Source organism: Tamandua tetradactyla, chromosome 22, assembly GCF_023851605.1.
Source record: "Tamandua tetradactyla isolate mTamTet1 chromosome 22, mTamTet1.pri, whole genome shotgun sequence".
NCBI lineage: Eukaryota > Metazoa > Chordata > Mammalia > Pilosa > Myrmecophagidae > Tamandua > Tamandua tetradactyla.
Window position 1 is genome coordinate 2,171,162 of NC_135348.1, and position 25,361 is coordinate 2,196,522.

Here is a 25,361-nt window from a genome sequence, read left to right on the forward strand (position 1 = left end):
AATGGTACAACTGCTCTGGAAGGCAGTTTGATGATTCCCCAAGAAGCTAAATATAGAATTGCTATATGATCCAGAAATCTCATTACTAGGTGTATATTTGGAGGAAATGAAGGCAAGGACACAAATTTGTACACCAATGTTTATAGAACAGTATTCATAATTGCCAAGAGATGGAAACAGCTCAAGTGTCCATCAAGGACAAGTGGCTAGCAAAATTGGTGGTATACACATATAGATGGAATGTTGCACAGCTGTAAGACAGAATAAAGTCATGAAGCATGTAACAATGTGGATAAACCTTGAGGACATTATGGTGAGTAAAATTAACCAGAAACAGAAGGACAGATACTGTATGATCTTGCTAATATGAGCTGACATTAATGAGTGAATTTAGTGAGTTAAAATTGAGAACACAGGTTATCAGGAGATAGAAAGAGGGTAGATATTGGTCATTTGATGTTGAATGAGTACAGAATGTTCAACAGGACTAGTTGTAAAGCTCCAGAAATAAACAGCACAATACTATCTGAGGGTAGCACAATAATATAAGTACACTGAATGAAGCTACTGTGTGTGTATGGTTGAGAGAGGAGGGCTGGAGGCAAGTATGACACTAGAAGGAAAGATAGAGGAGAAAGGCTGAGATGGTATAACTTAGCAATGCTTAGAGTGAACATTGATGGTGATTAAATGTACAAATATAAGAATGTTTTTGTGTGAGGGAAAACAAATGAATGTCACCATTTTAAGGCATTGAAAATGGGAAGGTCTATGGGAAAAATATAATCAATGCATTCTGGGGTCTATAATTATCAGTAACATTTTAATATGCTTCCATTGAATGTAACAAAGACAATATGCCAAAGCCAAATAAACAGGGGCTTAGGGGAGGGGCATGGGATTTTTGAAGAAGAAATGGAAATGTCCTTATAAATTGTGGTGATAAAGGCATGGTTATGTGATTATACCAGGGACCATTTATTTTTTACTTAGGTTGGACTGTACGCTGTATGAATAAAACTGTTTTAAAATGAACAGAGAGATATGAGTGCTGGAAAAAATATGGAGAGAGATGTACCTATTTACTGTTGGCTGGGAAATAGAGAGGTGTAGCCTCTTTGGAGGATGATGTAATGGCTCCACAGGCAGCTAGGGATAGGGTTACCATATGATCCTACAACCCTGTAGCTAGGTGTATACTTGGAGGAACTGAGAGCAGAGACAGGAATGGACATTTGACACTGGTGTTTATGGAGGCAGTGCTCATGATTTGCAATTGAAGGGGGACTGAAGAATGGAAGGGAGATTGTGGTGTATACATACAATGGACTATTGATTGGCTACAAGAAGAAATGAAGTCTTGGCACATGCAACTAGGTGAATGGAGCTTGAATGAAAAACGTTGAATGAAAAAAGCCAGAAACAGAGAGACAGATATTATTATGCCTTACTAACGTGGACTTAAAATAACATGCAAGCTCTGAGAATTGAATTCGAGAGAGTAGGTGACCAGGTGCAGGCCTATTGTAAACATTCCTAGATTGTAAACTCTTACAGCAGTCACATCCATTCTGGAGTTGTAGCTGTTATTTTTAAAGTCAGAGATGCTGAGCTGTTTGTGTATAACCTAGTAATTCCCTGGAATTTGAAGTATTTTTGTGATAGCTGAAACTCAGAGCTAGAGTTCTGTAGCTGTGAAAGCCAACATTACCCCCTAGAGCAAGTGTTACAAACACTAAAACAGTGATCAGACTTCAACTAGAGATATGAATGAAGCTGATCTGGGTAGGACTAAGGTAAAGCAGACTAAAAGGTAAAGGATGATATTGAGTGCATTTTAAAACTTTAACTTCTGTGTGCGATCAAAGGAAGAGATCTATATTTGGTGTAAAATTTATATTTTTGGTAGCACACTATCTAATCTACCTTGTATGGTCAGTTTATTCCAACAACATAATTACATGGAACTTTGAATAGGGAGTGAGATCTTGTTGGTTTGTATAGGATTGTCCTGATAAATGCAGAGTAATCTGGGCAGGGGATTAGAAGTATTTGCAAAATCCCCTTGGGGGAATGGGGAGAAAGGAGGAAATATTCAACTTCCTTATTTGGAGAATTCCTGATATTCTCCAAGCCGTGGGGACAACCAAATCATTAGGTTGAGCCCTCAACCTTGGGGTTCATTTCTATGAAATTTATTCCTGCAAAGGGGAAACTAAGTTATCATAGAGGTATTCTTATACATTATACAGATATCCCTTTTTAATTTATGGCATATTGGAGTGGCTGTTGGAAGTATCTGAAACTGTTGGGCTGTGTTCCAGTAGCCTTGATTCTTAAAGATGACTGTATAATGATAAAGCTTTTACAATGTGACTGTGTGATTGTGGAAACGTGTGTCTGATGCTCCTTTTATCCAGGGTATGGACAGATGAATTAAAAAAAAAGAGTAAAAAATAAATAAATTATAGGGGAGAGGAATAAAGAGTGAAAAATGGGTAAACTGAAATAGTAGGGAACAATGAGAGGGAGGGATAAGAGGTACGGGATGTATGAGTTCTTTCTTTTTTTTTTTTATTTCTTTTTCTGGAGTACAAATTTTCTAAAACTGATCACAGTGATGAATACACAACTATATGATGATACTGTGAGTCATTGATTGTATGCCATGTATGGGCTGTGTGTGTGTGTGTGTGTGTGAAGATTTCTCAATAAAAATATTTTTTAAAAATTGAGTAGAGGTATCCTTTTGCCACTTGCAATAGCTATAAATATAGTCAAATTGCCCTTGCTCATCAAAAAGAAAGCATTTGCTTAGGGAATCTTTTCTTTAGTAGATTTTTTTAGGGAGTTGTTTATAAATTCCACGACTTCCCCTTAATTTATAGTTTATCTTCCTACCTCTTTCTGTTCCTTATTTTAGCCCAGTCATTGCTGCTATCTGTGGGCTATAGCCTAGGGAAATGAACTAATCATGTGAGATATCTAAATCATTCAATTAGTTGAAAAGTGTTGTAAAATAGAGAAAATCAATGCGGTATACCTCAATTTCATATAGTCATTATTTTTGAAATCCATGGAAATTTAGATTTTTTTCTAGAGTACAATAGATTCAAGGAATATACCTAAACCTAACGAGAATCCTAAAATAGACCTGGGTTCCATATTAAGTCACATCCAGAACTAGATTTCTTGACTGTATTCAAAGCAAATGGGATCTTCCATTCTTGTTTTCAAGAGAAGTGTATGGAAGGAGAACGAGACCATAATTTTGGCAGTTATCATTTGGCATGTGCTATCTCTTTTTGTGTTTGAGAATCAGGTGGATATTTGCTGTGTTGTTAGAAATGGTGTCTGTCTAGTAACCACTGGATAGATTAATATTTTAGATATAATTTGAATAAATACATTCTCTGAATATAGGCTCAAATTAAGTACATGTAAACAGGAAATAAATGGGTCGAACCTTTTAAGAACAATTCTTCAGAGGAATTTTAGTTTTCCCTTTGAATATCCTCGTCACACTCCAGATGTGGCTGCCAGAAAACATCCTGACTGGTGGGTGGAAATAGTCCAACTTGAGAACATTGTCTTTTCTTGTCCCAGATTTCAGAGCATTTAGATTTCATTTTTTAAAATCAATATATGTCATTAACTTCGTGTCTTAATTTTGTAGGATGAAAGTGACAACCAGAGAGATCAAATGATTTGCTCAAGTACTGTTATTTTAGTGATGAAATTACTATTCCACATAAATTCTGACTCCACAGTCCAAGCTGCACCAGGCTTCCTCTGTGTATGTTAATGTATTTATTACAATAGAGGACTGCAATTGTAATACTTCAATGCTCAAGATTGTAATACTCAAACCTGATAGCTACACTACCTGATTCTCAACATTAACATATGTGGTAAACTACAGGAGAAATCAGAAAGTTGAACAAAAAGAAAGGAATATCTTACCTGATTGAGCCTCGAGAATTGTCCTTGGTCCTCTTTGTCAGAGAACATTTTTCTATAAATGATTTAAATACTCATTTCTGTCAAATGTCTAACATCTGCATATTCTGAGCTAACACTGACTAATACTTATTGAATTGTTCTCATTTTCACTATTTCTTATCAATCTCCAAAAACTCCTGTCCTTACGAAGTATCATGCTTTTAAAATGTCACAGTTTCCAAGATTACAGGTTCTTTTTGTAGATTATGTTGTGGGCAGATGCTTACTCATCATCTTAATATTGTAGGTGAAAGTTCCTCTGAATCCTAACATATGATACATTTCACTTATTCACTGCCACTGGGTATCAAATTTTGTGAACTTTAGCTTCAGATTATAGTCCTTTGTTGCTTCAGAATTTATTTTATCTATTGACTAGAGTTCTTGGTTAATGTATTTATATGTGATTCATTGCTCTGTAGATATTTGCCTTGACACATTTAAGTTCATTGCACTGCACCAGATCTTTTAAGAGTCACAAGGATGAATATGAAGCTACAGTTACTACCCAGTTCGTGGGTCACCATCTCTTAGAGCAAATTTGTGGTTAAATAAACAGATCACTTAACTTTGAATTTTCAAAATCAACTTCTTCTAAACAAAGGACTCATACATAAATAGTATGCAAGTAATTGGGGGAAGATTATGCATAAAATTGTTACAATTCACGAAATTATTTATAAGGTAATATACACATGGTGCCAACCAAGTTGCATAGGAATACAAAGCAGTGAGGAATCAATCCCTCCACTGGGGATATCAATGTCAGGATCAGCACTCAATTTCTGAAGGAAAATTGTGCGTGTGCTTTAAAACTTATTGAGTTTGAGATTTTAATATAAATTCCAAATGTAATTGTCCTGCACACATTTGAAATTGTGTTATGAAATCCAGGTTGGAAGCAGGGGCTGAAGATAAAGTTTTGGATTACTGCATAAACAAGACTGAATATAATATCAGACATGGGTTCCATTGTAGATATAGAGGAATCAAGAACCAAGAAAAATGTGACATTTCTCACATTTTTAGCCTTGAAAGCAATTTTTGCCTCACTTTAAATGTATGAGATTGTACGATTGATTCAGAAGATATTTATGGAAAGATAAAGACTTCAGTTCCTAGCTCTGGCTTAGCAGCACAGAGTTGTCTCAGTCTTTTGCTAATGCATGTAATTGTCTGCATATTAGGAACACCCAAGGAAAATTTGCCAAGTGCTTGAATTTGGGTATTCAGCTCTCTGAGATGATGCAGTGGTGAGACTAAAACATAAACACTGGAGTTAAAGCCTGAGTCCCTTTTGGTGTGGCTTTGGGAAACTATGTGACTCTTTCTCAGTCTTACTTTCCCATCTGTAAACTGCAGATACTAAGATTCAACCTCAAACTTGGTGTGAGGATTTAATTCAATGTAATATGCATGTAAATAGCAAGCACTCAATAAATGACAGCTGTTCTTAACATTATCAATATCATTATTGTTATTATGAGCACCTCATGACAAATGTGCTCATTTGGAGCTGTTAATATATCAAAATGGTGTGATTTGAGCCTTGTAAGGTAAAGTTTAGTAATCTCATATTGGCCAGTTGCCATAATATGATGGATCTACATAAGTAAGAAAATCGAGAGCTCCAAAGAATGGCAAAAGCACTAAATTTGAGAAAGATGCATGACATAGTAGAGAATTTACAGTTGAATTCACAAATTTCTTAATTTAATAGTGTATTAGTTTTGCTAAGCAGAAGGTAAAAGTGTAACATACTTTTTGTTATCCCTGATGTTTATGCATCATTGTGAAGATGAATTGTTTCCTCTATTTTTTTTTTGATCTTACAATTCACGGTCTTAATAATTATATCTTTCCCAATTTATGCTTATATATGATATGAGAATATACACACTTACATTCACACACACACACATTTATCTCTATGCCAAGTCTGAGATCGATATTTGTACCAAGCTACAGTAACAAATAGACCTCCCAAATTCAGTGTGGTTTAAAGAACAAGATTATTTCTTCCTTCTAGAGTAGCACAAGGCACATGTTGAAGTCAGCAGTATGACTTTCTTTTGTGCTATCCTTTTTTTTTTTTTTTGTGCATGGGCAGGCACCGGGAATCGAACCCAGGTCTCCGGCATGGCAGGTGAGAACTCTGCCACTGAGCCACCATCGCCCTCCCTTCTGCTATCCTTCTGCCAGAAAGAAGACAATAGATTTTGATGAACCTCTAGCAACCTATGGTACGTTTTTTCAAAGTCAAGGCAAAAGCACTTAGTTGAAATGGTTTTTGTATTCACTGGTCACTTTGTGGACAGTTGTCAGAGGTATACAATTTGCAGTTGTCAGAGGTATACAATTTGTTTCACTTTCCTGGACATGGCACCTCCTGATGAAAAATGACCCAACACATCCTAAAATGTGACGTCATACCATTGGTAAATGCACCAAGTGTAAGGGACAAAGAGGAACACAAGCCTATTATTTTGAAAATTGACCCCTAAGTGAAACCATTAGTCCATGGCAATTTTATGTTCTCTTTAGGTCACCATGGTAATGGAAATGAATCAGCTTTTCATGGGACAAAATCTGTACTTCAAAACTGTGATTCATATTGGGAATCATTTTCTTCAGTTTTCATATTCATTTTTATAAAATGAATGTTCTCCTGAGATTAGCTCCTTTTCTGCAGCATTTGGTTGTGTTTTTACCGAATGGTTCTTGCAATTCTATGCCATAGATAGTAGATCAGTCATTTTCACCATTCACACTTGTGTTTGCCAAAAATTCACATAAAAGAGCTCCTTCTTTTGCTCTGGATAAATCCAAGCCTACAATAAAAATAAATAGGTACATGAAAGAAAAAGCTGAATTAAATTTAGGTCTAAGCTTTCTTGCTAATTCAATGGCCATGGAGTTTGGACCTTGCATGTATAGAAAATGGCCTCGCTTCTCTATTTTCAGGTGAAGTTTTAGATAAAAGCTGTGATAGCTTGTCAGTTTGCTTTCTTGTTCCCCTCTAAACTCTATCCAAGAGTATACTTCGTCCTAAGTCTGTTGTGCATGGTTAGTGTCCATCCAGCCTAGTAATAACCTGATATTTATTAAGAAGCAATTATATATACCATTCAGTAAATGTATGTGCTTTATGGATACAAAGTGCATAAGACAAGACCAGTTTCTAGGTTCCAAGAACTTACAAACCATAGAGAAGCCTAGACAACAAAATGTTAACTAAAAATACATTTGTAAATGAATAGAGAGAGAAATTGCTTATCAGATATTGAAGAAAGGAAATATCATGGCTATATGTGACAAAAGGAAATTACTTAGACCGTACATTGTTGATGTCACCTTTACTCAATGTCGTATAAAGTGGCAGCTAACCTGTTATGTATATCCTGTTACATAAACCATTCTACTGGTGCATCTACTATGAGTAACTATTTAGATAAGCATTATACAGTAATGAAGAAGACATATTTTCTGACCTCAGGATACTTACAATGTAGTGGGAGAGACAATTAATAAATAGGCAGTGTGACAAATGTTATGATATAAACATGCTCCCTGTTAATCAGAATTGGGGAAGTTAGGGAAAACTTCCTGGAAGAAGTGAGTTTACTGAGATCTATAATGTATTTATGCCCCATGATTATTAAACTATATGTGATTTGGAAAAACTATTTTACGTTCTGTTTTAGAAAAAGATAGCCGATTATGCCAAAACAGATTTTGTTTGCAAAGTCTGCAGCATTCTTAGAGAAAATTTCCAAATGCATCAAAGAGTTCTCCTGAGAATTCTTTTTAATAGTCTTGCCCAATAAATTTGCCAGCAAGGAAATATGCTTCGGATTATAATAGGTAAAACAGAAACCAAACAGCACAGATATATTTTAACCAGAGATTTTACATGTGATAAAGGAACTCTTTAGAAATTACCAATAAAATAAAAATGCTACTTTGTAAGACAAGGTAAGTGACACAATTAAAGCCATCGATATTCTAGTGTTATCGATAAAGTTTCCAGGGAGGCATATTGCAAGAATTGCCGAATATAAACCTACATTGACATAACATTCCTTTATTTATAAGTAGCAATAGGAAAGCGATGTTACCAGTCTTTTTCAAATTTCAACTCAATGAATTAATTACGTATACATAAGCCTTTTCTCCGTGTTAAACCTCAGTGGAAGTAAAGATCCTAATGCCACAATATTATCTATTTTAGATATGTAAATCAATGTACTTAATTGATTTCTGTAACTTCAACTTCAATTTATTAATTTCTGTAGCTTAAACTGTGGCTAGAAGCCAGTCATTTGAGAGGCACACTTGTATGTGTGTGCCCACGCGTGTGCAAGTGCGTGCTCAAGTATACCAGGTGGGGAGCTGGAGGAAGGACCAGGCAAGAGTACAAGAGGATGTGCTTGAAAATACATGAAGCATTCTATAGACCAAAGTAAAGAATCTGTATTTTAATCTGAGTGTGATGGAATGGGAAGGAAGATTTCAACCAAGGAGGGGAAACGATCTGATTTGGATTTTTAAAAATTCACCATGGCTGCAATGTATAGGAGTTTTAGGGGCAAAAGTGGAAGCAAGGTGATCCATTAGGTATGCTTACAGAATTCCTAATAAGAGATGGTAAGGATGGTCTCAAGTATTAGCAATGGAAATAGAAGCAGATGGATCCATATGTTCTCTGAAAGATGACCAGAAATAGGTAAATAGTGGCAAAGGAAAGCAGCATCTCTATCTACCAGGTACAGATTGTTTTAAACTCATATTTTAATCAAGAAACAATTTCTTTTTAGGTTTCCAGTGTTTATTAAGTGCTAGAGGATGTAAGTCATGTAGACTTTAGTTTATGCTGCTAAGTATAGTTCTAAGTATTTAAAATGACATTTCAGGCACTTTAAAATAAATCTGGTGGTATGCTATTAGGGCTCAGCTCTACCCAGCTCCCCTCTCCTTAAGTACATGGAGGAAAACACTTTCCAGCTCTTGCAGTTAGTCAGGCCATGTGACTAATTCTGGCCAGTGAAATATGAAGGAAACTAATGTGAATTACTTTTGAGCTGAGCATTTAAATATAGTCTTCTACTTGAATCTTTTCCCTTCCATTTCTGCAGAGACCTGATAGGATATGTGTGAAGATGCCAGAGACATCCTAAGATGGATCTCTCAAAGTTTTTGCATGAGACTTTGAAAGTTAACTTTCGTTGTTCTAAGCTATTGAGTCTTAAGTTTCACTGGCTACCATAGCATTATCTAGCATTTATTATCTTGCATATTTTATCTAGCATTTATTATCTTGACTAATAGATACAGTCAGAAGAAATCAACATACACAAATGTCATGGTTAGGGACATATGTCAACTTGGCCAAGTTGTGGTACCTTTTTATCTGATTGGGCAAGTACTGGCCTGTCCGTTGCAATGAGGACATTTCATAGGATTAGGTCATGATCACGTCAGCTGCATCCACAGCTGATTCCATTTGTAATCAACCAAATGGGAGTGTCTTCTACAATTAGTGATGCTAAATCTAATCACGGGAAGCCTTTTAAGGAGGACTCAGAGGAGACAGATTTCCATTCCTGCTTTGGCTGGTGAGCCTCTCCTGTGGAGTTCATCCAGACCCTCCATCAGAGTCATCAGCTTCACAGCCTGCGCTGTGGATCTTGGACTCTGTTTCTGCTGTCACATGAGACACTTTTATAAATTTTATATTTGCAAGTGTTCCCTGTTGATTCTGTTTCTCTAGAGAACCCTAACTAATACAACAAATCATAGACCATATTGACTTTCCAGAGAAAAAGCTTGCACTTGGATTATCAACAATGTCTATTTTGTGCCTACTATGAGACAGAATCTCCATTTATATAAAACTATATGTTCACTCAGCAAACTTTGAGTTAGGCATTATTAATTTCATTTTTTAAGTGAGAAAACCGTGATTTAAAGAAGTTCAGCCTTGTTCACGTTTCCAAATTGGAAAGTTGAATGTTTCTTCCTTTCTCCCCACTTCCCCAAGGGGACTTTCAAATGCTTCTTTATTCACTGCCCAAATCACTCTGGAATTTATTGAGGCATCATAATATATGCTTGACTTCTTTTTTTTTTTTTTGCATGGGCAGGCTCCGGGAATGGGTCTGTGGCATGGCAGATGAGAACTCTGCCTGCTGAGCCACCGTGGCCTGTCCCTATATGCTCGACTTTTAAAAAAACTCCAAACTGTTTTCCAAAATGGTTACAGTGTGTTTGAGCTCCACTTAGTGAGATCAGTCTTTTCAATTTAGCCATTTTAATAATTATGCAATCATACCTCATTGGGGTTTTAATTTTTGTTTCCCTACTATATATCTTCATTGATGAAATATCTCTTCAAATTTTCTGCCCATTTTTAGTTGTTGGTTTCCTTGTTATTGAGTTTTAAAGTTCTTTATAGATTCTGGAGACAAGATTTTTATCACATATGTGCTTTGCAAAGATTGTCTTCCAGTGTGTGACTTGTCTTTTCATTCTCTAAACAGTGCCTTGAAGAGTCAAATTAAAAATTTTATGGAGCCCTATTTATTAATTTTTTCTTTTATGGATTTGCTTTTAGTATTATATCCAAGAAATATTTATGTAATCCATGGTCACAAAGGTTTTCTTTTAGGTTTAGAACTTACTTTTAGGTCTATGATCCATCTTAAGTTATAAATATTTTAGTATTTTAAATGAGCAACCATTGAAAGGCCAGAGTATCTCTGTAAATCTTCACAGCTATTACAAGATATCTGTCTTAGATCAGGATTCCCAGAAAACAGATGAAGATCCATGTGCAGCAGGAAGTACTCTTAGAAAGAATACCTGCATGTGAATGAAGACAGAAGGGTGAGTCAGAGGACGGAGAAGTTAAACTGCAATGTAGTTGCCATAAAGACCTCACAAATCTCATAGACAGCTGTGGGATTGCAGTGAGTCTTCAGATTTGTTTCCATTGAGGAAAGAGGTTGGAGACTTTGTGCCACACTGCAGCAGTCATTGCATCGGGTTGTACTTAGGAAAAGGTATAAGCTTGGATTAGCCAAGAGCATTTTCTGCAGAGAGACTCAGGTGTAATCATACTGCAGCTAACATCTCCAGCAGCTGGGAAATGAGTGCTTTGGACCTAAAGACAAGATCTATAGTGGGGTGGAGGGGTTGGTGTATGCATCACAAAGTCCACTACGACGTCAAGTTCTTCTATTCCCAGTATAAAGGTGAGTGAAGTCAGCCAGACAGCTTGAGTAAATTGCCCTGAGACAGCTGTCTTGACTGTGATAAAGTTATTAGGAGCAGAGCTCTGTTTTTGGGGGTGCATGTTAGGAAACAAAACCTCAGTCTCCTGCATGGAAGGTGAGCATTCTACCACTGAACCCACTCATGCACCCCAGAGCTCATTTTTGAAAGGTTTGTTAAGAATATACTTATTAAAATATATATATATATATATAATATGTATGTATATACTTATTTTAAGTTGAGACTTTCAAATTAATATAATGAAAATCCATCAAGTTAACTTTTAAAAATCACTCTTTCCACATCTAAGAAAGTGACTTATTCTTGACAGAACCAATTTATTTTATATTTTAAATGAAAATCTGTGCTACTGAAAATTATTATGTTGTGTATTTTAATGAGGAAAAAATATGTATTCATAGCTTTTTGAGAGTCTTTATTTAAGGCTATTTTATTAGCCAAAGTGGTTTAATGTGATGGAGGTTACAGAGAGAGCCTCAGGCTGACAGCGATGGTTTTCTAAAAGGAAGAAACAGCTGTAGGTGAGACGGCTCAATATAGAGAATGACTAAATTAATCCAGTGAATTGTACTTATCATCGTTAGTGAATACAGCCAGTGCTGATGGCTGAGCTTTAAAGAATGAATAAGCTAACTTCTGAGAGTAGATCTCAAAACTGGAAACAAGTATGTCTTTATCAGAGTTGAGCAAATAGTGCTGAATTTACTGTTGTTTATTTTGCTATAAGAAATATTGCTTGCTTTCTGCAGTTTTACCATTTAAAAGTTATATTTGGCCTGCAAAATTAATATTTGTGTTTTCTCATAACTTTGGAGACTAATTCTCAAAATTTAAGTTGAATAGAATAAGAAAATTTAAGTTGAATAAGAATAACTTGTGGGTTTTTCTTAAGGATAAGTGTTCATAGTCCTGTACTGTGGTGTGGACTGGAATCCAGAAATACAGCTTTTAAAGTAATTATTTTCTGATTACTCTGAGTAATGCCGTCCAAAGTGAAGAAATACTGGGAAAAGAATGCTTTTATAAGTTTTACATTAACCACAAAATAACTAGCAGCTGCTTAGAGTAGAAAACAAGAAAGCTTGAAGCTCAGGTAAAAACCTAAGTTTAAATCTTAAAAATGTGCTTGAGAATTACCTAAAATGCCATTGACAATAATTACCAAATTCAATGTTTTGGTGGCTATAAAATAGAATTAATGTTTTTTTCACATCGGAAAATTTTCTTTCAAAAATAATTGCCATATGCATACTGATAATAACCCACCCCACAAGCACCCATGTGCATACATCTCAAGTGCATTGCTCCTGCAGCCTCATCTTAATCTGGAGAAAATGTCACAATGGGAACCCTGTTTCTGGAGCATAAAAGAACTGATCTTATTCTTCCCTCCTTGACACCTACTGGCTTAATTATAAGAACAAGATAACTGTAAAATTAAAAGGAAGGTTTTCCATCAGCAGAATCAAATTTGAATGGCTCTGAGGAGTTGTGCTCTGATTCTCGGAAACTGTCCTGTGTTCCCAGCTAGTGGCCTGCCTACTCCCTGTGCCCATTTAAGAATAATCAAGTGCATTGTAAATCCTCACTTTCAATCCCAGCCAGGCCCATTTTCATACTTAGGCCAAAGTTATTTTCCTTGTACTTTTGTACTTTTTGTATTTTATGGAGGAGGGGGTGAACAAGAAATGTGATATTTGATCAAATATGCTAACATTTCCTGAAGTTTGATTTATTTGTTAGTAGACTATGATTTCTGCACATTTCAATGTGTGGTATTTAATAAGTAGCATAGAATGCCCAATCAGACTGCTTAATGAAAACACAACAAAAGAACAGAAATACAGAGAAAGAAAATAAAATTATACAAATGGAAATTCCAAAAACACAAGACAATACCACAGTACCCAATCGAGATTGGACACTCTCAAGAGAAAAAACAGGGATAAAAAGTTGAGAGTTGGGTGGGCCACGGTGGCTCAGCAGGCAAGAACACTTGCCTGCCGTGCCAGAGGACCCGGGTTCGATTCCCGGTGCCTGCCCATGGGAAAAAAAAAAAGAGTTGAGAGTTAACAGAAAAGTGGGATAGAAAACAATAAAGAGAAACCAAGAAGTCCCAGTGCCTCTGTCAGCAAAGAAGAGGAGAGTGCAAAACAAAATCACCCACTGTAACAATGGAAAAGGTAAGCAACAAGATCCTAGTTTTAAAAAAACCATCAGACTTTAGCTTTTTGCCATAATGGAAGAGCAGTGACCAGATTTCCCCTCCCAATTGAAATAACAATAAAAAAAATTGGCAAAATATATGATATAATGGTTTTCATAACTTTGGACATAAGGCAAAGAAAGATAGTGATCCCTAAGAAACAAGAAACAAGTGAAGCAAACCCATTAATAGCTCCAGCTTACTGTCTTGAGAAAGTTTCCAGGCTGGGCCCCAGGGGTAATAAACCCAGATGGGGACTGGCAGACCCTCTGTAGTTGGGGAGACAAAGCTGAGAGTCCAGGATGATGAGGGAGGCTAGAATTTTCAGGACGGAGTGTGGGAAAGGAGAGAGCCGCATAGGGATGAATTCTAGAGCTCTGCACAATATTGATCAGTGCAGGCACGTGGGGAAACTCTCCAAGATTGAGGAAAGAACTATTAGAGGATTAGCGGGTACAATGATCAGTGCTCATACAGAGCTGGAAATAGGCTTGCTCTTACCAGCCAGCCTGGAAAACCTTATAACGTAATTGAGAAATGAGGATTTGAGGGATGATTTTGACGACTGAATCAAATTCCTTCTTGCTTTCTGGGATATTGGAGTAGACAGTACTTGAAAGCCCTAAACTATAATTCAGCTGCCCTGATATCTGAGATTGCAACAGCCCTTATCTTGTGCCTTTGGGAGTATAAGAGCTGTTACCCACAATCTGGTCATTTTCTCATAAGGCAAATGCCCTAACGCTAATGAAGAATTTGAAGTTAGCCATTAAGTAGCCTCAGCCCCAGACATTTGAAAATTATATCAGCTAGACACTGCTATTGAAAGATACCGTGTCTCCCTTCCTTTTGGCTCACACCTTTCAGATTGAAGTGACAGCTCTGCCTCCTCTCCTTCCAGCTCATCTTCTCTTATTGAAATGACAATAATAACACTGCCTCTTTTTCTGCTTAGAACTTGCTGTTCAAAATGACCTCACCTCCCCTTACTAAATCCTTAAAAACCTTGAACCCTGTAAACTTGGGGAGACAGGTTTTGGGCCCCTAGGCCATCTGCTCTCCTATTATGCACCTAGTAATAAACTCTTTCTGAAACCCCTGTGTCTCAGGAGTTTGTTATTGAGCACATCGGGCAAATGAATCCACAGCCTTTGTCGGGTAACAATCATTCATGGTACATTGAGTGGAGTATTCAGAAAAGTCTTGTCTTAGTAGTGGGGAATAATTAGCCCTAGACTAAATGCTGCTTTGATCCTTCCTAACATATCATAAAAGCTTCAAGACCCAATTAATATGTTTCCAAGCAATTTCACTGTATTCCCAAATAAAGTTCAAAAATACTTATAGGAATAAGTAATATTAAGAACCAAGAAGGTGAAATACACAATTTCTGGTACCCAAAGATTATTGGGCATACAAAGAAGGAAAATATGATCCATAATGAGTAGGAAATTAACTAATTAAAGTTAATACAGAGCTGGCAAAGATGTTAGAATTAGCTGTCAAAGATATTAAAGTATTTATTATGACCATAACTCTAGACATTCAAAAAGTTAAAACGAGGTATGGGGGATGTAAAATAGACCCAAACTGAACTGATAGAAATGAGAATTACACTGCGTTAGAAGAAAAAGAAAATATGGTATCAAATTAATGATTAATGATATGGTAAAAGTTTAAATTGAAAACATAATATTTAGAATTGATGCACAATAAAAAATAGAAAAAAATGTTAATAATTAAAAAAAAAATAACCACATCAGTGAACCAAGGAAAAGCTTCAGGCAAACTAATATTCTTGTAATTGGTGTCCTTGAAGGAGAATGCAGGAGCAAAATAGAAAAAAAATCATATATATATATGTAAAGAAATAATAACTGAAAATTTTCCAAATTTGATGAAAACTAAACACTCACAGATCCAAGAACAATGAGCTCCATTACACACACATACACACACACACACACAAACATGAAAAAAAGCCCATCAAGGAGTCATCATAAACAAATTGTTCAAAACTAATGATAAAGAAAAAGTGTTAAAAGCAGCCAGAGGAAAACAACATGCTATATTGGAGGAACAAAGATAAAGGGTGACAGCAGATTTCTCATTAGAAACATCACAAGTGAGAAAACAATGGAGCAACATTTCAGGTGTTCTGAAAACAAAAAAACCTACCAAATTAGAAATCTATGCCTAGACAAAATATCGTTCATAAACGACGGTGAAATAAAGAATTTTAGGAACATACAAAAGGTAAAAGAATCCAGTCCACCAAATGTACACAACAAGAAATGTCAAAGGAAATCCTGCAGGCAGAAAAAAAATTACTTCAAGTGGAAATAGTACTGAAATGAATGAAGAGCATCAGAAATGGTAACTTTTAAGGAAAAAAGAAATGTTTAAACAGAATCACATATAAGGAGCATTAGCATGGCATATATTAATAGGTGAGATAGAGAGAGAGAAAGAGAGAGAGAGACCAAAAAAACAAAGAAGGAAGGATGGAAGGAAAAAAACCTAAGTGTTCAATCATAGATGATTAAATAAACTACAAAAAAGTCAGATTAAGTAATATGTTCACCCATTAAAGAGGTTTTTTTGAATTCTATATAATGCTACAGAAAAAAAATGCTCATAATATATTAATGAGACAGTTTATAAAAAATTCCATAGTGTGATTCCATTTCTTTTAAAATTGTACATGTAAATTTATAAATGATCAAAAAATGTTCATTTTCTCATTCATGGTCTATTTTATAGCAATGCATTTTTTTAGATAAATTTGGATATGAATAATTAAATCACCTAAAAATATTAAAAAGTATGATGTACAAATCTTTAAGTCAAGAATAAAAGAACACATATTTTATTTTGCTTTTCTTTTAAGTAATTTGGGAGGAAAGGTGCCACAAGCATACACAAATTGTCTTCATTCTGAGAAACTGATCACCCCTTTGGAATAATTACCTATGTATAACCAATAACATTGTTCAAATGGATAATACTTTTAAAGACTGTTTATTTTGCTTATGAAAATAAGTATGTACATATAGGACCTTTTAGGAGAACACATTATTTCAGGGAAGCACAAGGTAAATTTTGCTAAGTCTAAAAGTTAAGATGTTTTATTACTGAAAAGTTGGGATTTAGAGGATAAAATAATGAAATGTTACAATTGCAGTGAATATGGTTCATGTCTTTCTAGATCCTCTCCTTAACTTCCTTTGTTTTGTGTAATGCCCAGGGCACTGACTGGTTTGGACTGTGCCATGGGGTCCCTTGCCTTCAGATTCCTGTTGAGTTCAGTCCATGGGACACACTGCAGGAGAAAGGAGGACTTAGGAAAATTTGAATTGGGGTGCTTATTGCTCTGGAATGTTCCCTGTAGGGTCGCTGCAGGTTGGTTGTGTTCCCCTACCAAGGTCTCCTGTTAGGGAGCTCTGTTCATAAAGGCATTCATTCCCATTTCTTCTCCCTCCCCTCACCCCTTCAAGACTCAGGTGACAACAGCATTTTTTGTGTGTCTTATTCATTTTCTAGACTGTTTGCCTTGGTCCACTAAAGTTCCATTAAACACTGATAAGTCTTGTAAGGTTTTAAAAAGGCAGAATCATTTATGGAGTTGTACAAAACATTATTAGCACACGAGATAGAAATTTATACAACGTGGGTCTAAATAATCTTCTATTGTGAGATGTATAACACACTGCCTTTGGTTATTTTTTAAGTTTGTTGGGGTTTAGTTATATTTTTCAAATAACTAAAGCTTTCTCTTTATCAGAACGTCGAAAACATAAAAGCTACTGCATATAATACAGAGTTTATGAGGGACTATTTTTATAATGATGATATTAAATGCATTCTCTCCATATTATCTCCAGACAAGCTAGGTATCAACATTCCATTTTATAATGAGGCTCAGTGCGAATGAATCACTTGTACAAATTTGCCCAACTTTTAAGTAATAGAGCAAGGATGTGAAAGTATTTCTACAATTCTAAAGTGTGTGCTTTAATGTAGTTTCAATTTTAAGGATAGTTCTTTGAGTTTCCTTTCTGATGTGAAATTAACTCCAAACTATTTCAAATATTCAGGTTCCTTACAGATTTGTATTATCTTTAAATTCACTGCTTTTTCACTAATTTCCTTTTTGCTATCATAAAAAAGAGAAAAAGGATTATTAAAAGAATATTTCTAAAATACTAATCTCAAACCAAATTTGCCAACATTCACAAAGCTGACTTATCAAATCAGGAGATAGAAATGTTATGCAAAGTTGTATCAGTTCAGATGGTTGTTAAGACTCTGATAGAGTTAAATGTAGACCAGAGTTTGTTTTGCTCATAACTAGCCAAGGTCCATAAATCCTTTATTTCCATATCTTTTTGTCTACTTGTGAGGAAATGGATAACTTATCATTAGTTCAGTTATCAGGAATGGAGAAATTCAAAGACCAATGGTCAAATTCACAACTGTAGTTCTTCTGGATACTAGTTTTTTGTTTGTATTGTTTTTAATTCATTTTGCTCCCTAAATGAGTTCCAAACTTAAGCTCTTCATTTTTTATACAGAATATATCTATCTCAGAAAAAGTATTTTTTTTCTTTTGCTTCAACTGAAATTTACTGTTGATCACTTCTGGTCTCATGTACCCCTTATTTTACCTACTTATGCCTTACTTTATGGATCCTTATTTTCTTCTACATTTTAAACAGAAGCTTGTAATGTAAGCCATTTTCAACACTCAATAGTTAATTTCCAGTTGATCTTCCCCAAAAGCATACAAATCCAGTCTCTTCAGTGACCTGAATAAGGCATAGAGTCATGCTGATTCAATACACTCCTGAATTAGGCTGACTCTGTCTTCATTGAAACTTGATGTAAGAGAAGCTTCTGTCCAGAAACATTGCTGTAGACTCCTTGCACTCCTTGTATAGTAATTTTTTGATTCTGTAACAAGTTTAATATTTACTTTGCCTGTTTTGTTGCTTCTACTAAAGTGAAGAGATCAAAGAAACTCTTTGGAAACTGGATTTCAGCTTCCACCATTCACTGAGTCCATATTTCCATTAAGGGTTCAATGAGCTTAATTTTTAAATTATCAAATCTGTTTTATCTTTCTGTTTGATTAAGGATCAATTCCTCATCAAATGATTATTATGTTGTTTAGGAATAAAAACAAAAATGGACAGGCCACGGTGGCTCAGCAGGCAGAGTTCTTGACTGCCATGCCAGAAACCTGGGTTCGATTCCTGGTGCCTGGCCATGCAAAAAAAAACAAAAACAAAAACAAAAAAAATCATAGAAAAGATCTTGTTAATTATGGGATGTCATTACTGCTAGATTACAAGAGTGATCCACTTAAAGCTTGATCATTTTAATAAATTATAGTGTAGGTTCCATTAGAATTTTACCAAGAGTCGACAGTCAAAGATAAACATGTCAAGAAAGGCTAAAATTCATTAGACTATGCCTTCCACAAGTTAGGATCAATCTACATAGATAATTTTTGCATTCATTTATTCAACAAACATTTATTGCACACTTATTATGTGCCAGGCACTATTTTTTTCCATGAAAGATATATTTTATACCCAAAAGTTTGTGTATGAAGTGCATATTCTCACTTGTTTCTTGCCAAGTGTTCATTTGAAATTTATGGGGTAAAGATAACTTTCAATCTTAACACATCGGTGAACTTCTCACCTTCCTAATTACATTAACCTAAGACACCCGTTTCTCTATATTCTAGGCTTACATTATTGAAAGTGAAGAAATAAACTTGGGGATTTGGGGGAAAGCAAAAAGATGAAATTTTGAAGACAATTAGATTGGATATGTATGTCAGGACAGAGTAACGTTGAACTTCATCTTTAGAGCCTCATCCCTTGAGTTGGAACCGTCTTTGAAACTAGAACCCCATCTACTCTAAGAGTAACCAAATTTAAAGAGTCACTCTGATTTTGAACCTAATTTAATGCTTTTAAGTCACAAAATCATCAGGAAATTTTATATCATCAGGAAATAATATTCAATCACATTAAAAATTGTCAGAAACACTTGAGTTTCCTGGAATATAAATTTAATAGCATTTCATATGCTGAAATACTGAGGCTTTCTTGGAAACCAAAGTAGATCACTTTACGAAAGCTATCCATGGAAGTATTCTACTTTAGACCAACACCGAATGTTCTTCCATTCCAGAAGACCTGACAGTAGAACATGGATACATTCTTAAACCTTCTGGAGTGGAGGTGAAGCCCTCATCACGTTCCTTTGAAGCATATTTGTGAGCATACTGATTTATATGACATTGCATATAAATTTATTCTTTCAATTGAAACCACCAACACGATTCTCTGTAGCTTAAGCCAAAGAGAATCTCAAGAATCTCCTCGGTTCTAATTGACGTCAAAGTCATCAGTAGGTCAAGAGGATTCACACCTAGTTACATGTCTCTGTAAATCTCTTTGCAGCTAAACTGCATGTTGAATAAATGAGAGCAGCATCACTAGATGTTCTGGGGCTGCCACTGCATCCCAGCAGTATTTTGAAAACTAATATTCAAAATTTGTTCCCTGCCTTCAGGAGATTATTACCTACTTGTTTTCTGATGCTGCTTCTTTCAACAGTATGACCCTTACTGGCATCTATCTTGGTAATGAGAATTTCCTTTCATGAATAGATTGACCCTGGTAATCATAGCATATCTATGATTCCATTTAATAAAAGTATTTTTAAATTTACTGAGGGTAATTTTTTTATTATTATGAAATTAAAGATATAATTAACTAAGTGTATGTTTAGTCTGGGCCTCTCCTCTTGATGTCCATCTTTTGGCTATTTCATTGCTTGTAGACAAGCAGCAATTCTTAAATCTTTGGTTCAGAGCAAAGGCATACATTAGATTGTTGTCTAATTCCCAACTGGGACTGCCCCTGAGAAAATGCACATCCCAACGCCTACAGGCCTGCGGTGTCCTGAGGCTAAATATTAGGGAGGGACCCGAGGTCACTAATTAAACTCAGGAAGTGTGGAGCTCTCATTCCACTTGGCAATTCTAGCAGAACCGCCGGGGACAAGACTGGGCCACTCGGGCTTCCACAGGCAGCACCACAGCACCCGGAGGGCTGGCACAAGCCAGGACTCCTCCCTCAGTGTCATGGTGTCATTCCAGGCATTCAAAACAACTGTCCAGATTCAATTTAGGGATGAGGGCAGTGGGGGAGGGGAGGGGCAGGACAATCAGGAGAGCTTGGCGGTTACTAAGAAGAAACTAAGGTAAACCTAAACAGACTGACTTAAGCTGTATTAGACTCAGTTGAATTGTTTTCCTCACAACTCTAGATTTGGGAGAAAGCTTCATGAGGAAGATCATATGAAGTATAATGACATAAGGGACCTTCCATCTACCTGCCCATCAACAGTTTTACCTGAATTTATGTAGATTCCCTGCTCCCCTATTTTCCCAAACACAAGATCCCTCCACATACGTTTCTGGAGTACATGGATATGTAATCTTTTGCTGATGGAGGTAAAACACTCACATATGTTATTATCCTATATAATGTATTCACTTATTCATATATGTGTGTATAAATTACATTTTATGTAAGACAATATTAATTTCTAAATATTTATTTTTCTCGCATTTCACAAGACATTTTTTCCCCAAAATGTTTACATGCATCTTTTCATACTGGTGGCTTCATTTTCACTAAAACTACCAGAGCCACATTTAACATCTGTGGAGGCTTATTTTCACTTTGTCCATGTTATAAAGGACAAATATAATAATTCAATTTTCCTGAGAGCAAGGTTTAGGGAAAGGTTTTTCTCCAGACATGCAGGCATGAATGGCATACTGAAGTGAAATTTCAAACTGAAATTAATTGTCTATGGGTTGATGGGGTGTGTGGAATTTTTGTTTCCTCCTTCAGTTTAAACCCTTTAATCAATTTCTCTTTGCTTTTAGGATGCATTTCAAACTCCATAATGTGAATCAGGCCCATCTGATATTGGCTGCTGACCACTTCTCTGGCCTCAGCTCCTGCCACAACCTGGCTGTAGCTTGTGGGTATCCCCAAGAACCATGGACACACTTTTGATCACTAATAATTTACATCAGAACATCCAAGTAAAAACATTCTCTTTGGGCTTGAAGAAACCTCAATCCAAGACAACTTGAATGGGTGATACTGTAGCCAGCTCTTGTTAATCATCAGTTCTCAAATATAACCAGAACAACATATAGGTGAGGCAAAGCTGAGTGTCTTGCTTACAGCAGTAAGGAAAAGCACTGTCTACACAGAGCTTTGGCAGTGTCTAGGAGTGGGGAAAGAAAAGTCAGAATTTATTGAGAATTGGAAATTGGGCTTAAAGCCCGTCTCTCAGTGCACAAGATTAGACTGGGATTGGGTGGTGGAAAGAGCAAAGCAAGGATGCTGAAGCAAGGGTTTCAAATACTCTTAAGGCTCTAATAACTGCTGATGCTTTCCACTGAAAAGTTGATGGGAGTTCCCACAATGAACAGGAAGTTCCCCTAAGGAACAAGAAGACCCTTTGCCTGGTTAAAAGGCTACAGGAAAAATAAAGTAATGCTAATGAAGGCAGCAGAATAACAAAGTTACTTATTATAGCTGTTTGGGTGGTAGTCATTTCAGACTTTGGTGTCCAGGTTGAATGTAGGAATGGATGGTGTGATGGGTAGGTTCTGGTGTCAACTTGGCCAAGTGATGATGCCCAGTTGTCTGGTCAGGCAAGCACTGGCCTGACCATTGCTGCAAGGATATTTTATGGCTGGCTGATAATCTGGAAGACTGGTGTGTTAATTAGTTGATTAATTGCATCTGTGGCTTGTTACATTTGCCATCATCTAAGGCGTGTCTCCCACAATGAGATAATCCAATCAGTTGAAGGCTTTTAAGGAGAGAGAGACTTTTCCACTGCTTCTTCAGCCAGCATGTCTCTCATGTGGAATTCATCTTGACCCTTCATCAGAGCCACCAGCTTCACAGCCTATTTATCCTACGGATTTTGGACCCTTTTCATTCCCACGGTTGTGTGGGATGCCTTTATATTAAACCTCATATTTACAGATCTCTCCTGTTGGTTCTGCTTCTCTAGAGAACCCTAACAAAGATGGTTCCAGTTCTCATTCTGAAAACTAAACCATTAGGAAAACAGCACTCACCAACACAAAGGGAATTTATGCTCTTTTTTTTTTTGGCAGGGTCACATTTCATTCTTTTTTCCATCTGAGTATCCCATTATGGCAGCACTATTGTTCAATTTGTTTTTGTTGGTTACTTTTGTTTGTTTGTTTGGGAACTGCATGGGCTGAGAATCAAACCTGGGTTTCCCGCATGGCAGGTGAGAATTTTGCCACTGAACAACCCTCACATCCATGGGAATTTATGCTTTTAATATTTAGTTTGGGGAAATGATTGCACAAGCAGTAGATTTGATTGAACATAATTCATTTAATTAAATAAAAAAAGTATTATGTCGAGGGTGTTAGCAAACCTGTCCTCCAGTGCCTGGGACCCGGTTGTTTCCAATACTTGTGGAAGCCTGAAAAGCAATTGGCACTTTGGTTTTACTTTTGTTAAATAAAGAATTTAGCTTATATGTATTGCTTTAACCATCAGAAAAGTGACAAATGACATAAACGTTCTTCAAGATGTGTGGTTTGGATGAATTCCAACTTACTTTGCATTGTACCAGGTTAAGATAACAGGAAGAGAAGTAGAACCCTATTATTTGCTTTTACCAAGAGTAAGTTATCTGACATTGGTAACTAACAAAGTGAAAACAGCGCTTTGAGAAGGTTATGAGACAAGAAGACGTTAGTGAGATATGGTTCGACTATGAAGGCACACCAACCACTTAGATGGCCATATCCAATCTGCACCAAATTCTCCTCTTCCTTGGGACATCACAGTACATTTTAAGAGTTTTCCAGAAAAGAAATTTCTGCACTGTCCATCTCAGGATACAATTGAAACTCATTTCATGTCTTGTATGAAAAAGTTGATGCTTTAAAGTGTAAAAGTCACGTCATCAATGAAATGGGAGAAAACAGATCAGAAGCACCTCTGTATGGGATGGACAAAAGGACAGATTTGACCAATTTTGGACTATCAATAGGAAACTCATGCAATATCCTGCAGAAGAAAATGGATTGTGTTACATCCCTGTTGCATCAGAGAACTGAACACCCCCTTCATTCAGAAGCTGTTTCATCCTGTGGCAGCAGATGGACATACAACTAGGCGATCTCAAAGAAGTTTGTCCTTCTGCAATTGTTCTTGGAGTTGGGGTGGGGGTGGGGTGAAAGAATGAAGTGATGAGTCATGGGATGGGGTCAGTGATGAAAATACCTCTGCAGTGACTGAGTGGACATCTGTGCTGGATAATTTTCTTCACGTTAGTATCATCCCATACACAACAGGTTGAAGGGTCAAAACCATTTGCCCAAGTGGATTCACTCTTCAACAGTGGTTCCAGTCACATTCTGCTTCATCCAGGTTTGGCGGAGGTAATCTGACCAGAAACACTACTGAAAACCCGAGAGGAAAACGATTTTAGGTCGGGTAAGGACAACTGGGCTGGTCTTCGTTTGCATCAACATTGCTTCCCTTCACTGCCCGCATTAAACTTCAGCTACGACATGCAGGTCCAACTGCAAGTCTTTGGTTTTCTTGTAAAATATAATGCAGCTGAAACCTTCAGCCTGGGAAGAAAATGGCAGTATGTGCCCCTTGATTTATATTTCTGATTAACAGAGAAACAGGTATATTTCTTAGGGTGACCACGGCTGAACTTTAGCTCTAGAGAGTGGAAACATTGGTTTAATTTCCAAGAGAATTAGACTTAAGAAAGTAAAAGAGAAATTCTGTTATCAATAACTTGTAGTATTTTTTTGAAAGACTAAATTATAGTAAACTCTCCTTTCCTTAATGAAAGGTTTCTGTGTTTACAGTCTGTATGCGTACATATTGGTATGCAAACATTCTTGTAATTTTATAATGAACAGTGAGTTTAAATGAAGCCTCTAAATGTTTTGTCATTTAATAGCATTTAGTTTTATTACCTGTCAAGTATTTTCTGAGTCCCAAACAATTGATCACTGTTTTTACTCTGTGTTACTATTTGCGCTGGCAGTGATTGACACTGGGGGAACGAAAAGCATAGGATAACTTAACTCAGGAACTCTCATAGCATTTCTTGCTGCCAGTCACAAAATTTGTGTTCTTTACATGCTAAAGGTATAAATAATCTTATAGTTTATCTGTGCTATTTTGTCTATCACTATAAACCTGTCAAATCATACTATGCTAAACATCTGCATGAAATAATTTTGCACATTTGGAAAAATCCATTCTTTTTCAGGCTCGTGCTTTTCATTGGCTCCAGGTCTGATATTTCACTGCGTGTCTGGCAGCCAGTCTTTGAAGTCTAAAAATGCCTATCTCTGGACTGTAGTAGATTTCTTTACATTTATTAAAGACATTCAGAGTTACTGGAGTTCTTATTTAATATAAGGACATTTTTGCTGCACTTTGCTACCAAGCTGTTGGGATTTAACCAGCTGAATGTATTTGTGCATTACAGTATGTTTCTTGTGAGATAGTCGCTGTCCACATTGAACGCTGACCCATGTAAGTATGCTAAAAGGCTTAGAGTAATGTGCAATAATGGTGGAGATTTCATAAGAAAAAAGAACAATTTTCTTATATAAAAAAAAGGATTATGTCAATTTTACTCCCCCCAGGATGAACGTGTAATCCATTTCCCTCCAAGTAGGCACAATCCCAAAATGCAGGGAATGAAAAGCAATTTTAAAGCTATT

General features: G+C 36.3%; 1 pseudogene; it reads left to right on the top strand.

The window, feature by feature from the left end:
* The first annotated feature begins 11,203 nt into the window (after nt 1–11,203).
* On the top strand, nt 11,204–23,781 carry LOC143665956 (uncharacterized; annotated as a pseudogene).
* The last annotated feature ends 1,580 nt before the right edge of the window (nt 23,782–25,361 follow it).